Source organism: Echinops telfairi, unplaced genomic scaffold (assembly GCF_000313985.2).
Source record: "Echinops telfairi isolate 266 unplaced genomic scaffold, ASM31398v2 ScPeMD7_7;HRSCAF=31, whole genome shotgun sequence".
Lineage (NCBI taxonomy): Eukaryota > Metazoa > Chordata > Mammalia > Afrosoricida > Tenrecidae > Echinops > Echinops telfairi.
The window spans coordinates 2,502,408-2,502,694 of record NW_022103904.1 but is presented as its reverse complement, the minus strand read 5'-3'; positions in this window follow the sequence as shown (position 1 = coordinate 2,502,694).

The window sequence follows — 287 nt, the reverse complement described above, 5'->3', positions numbered from 1 at the left end:
GCTTCACATTGTGAAATTTTTGTTTAATAAAGGCTTCTGTAATTTTATAGCAATGCCATATAACTTACCCTCATATTTGCTTTTATTAGCCTTTTTTAGGGACCTTCCCATTCTCCTTGGGATCATTGGGGTCCAGATAATTGTATGCCTTAAAAGAGGCAAGCCTAGCACTGAGTGGAGGTGGTTAGGTTTCCCCGGAAGTGGTGAAGAGGAACTCCGAAGCCAGTTACTATCAAGTCTGTTTGCACTGTGGGGTCCCTAAGCATGTGCTCCGTGGGGTTTGCCAA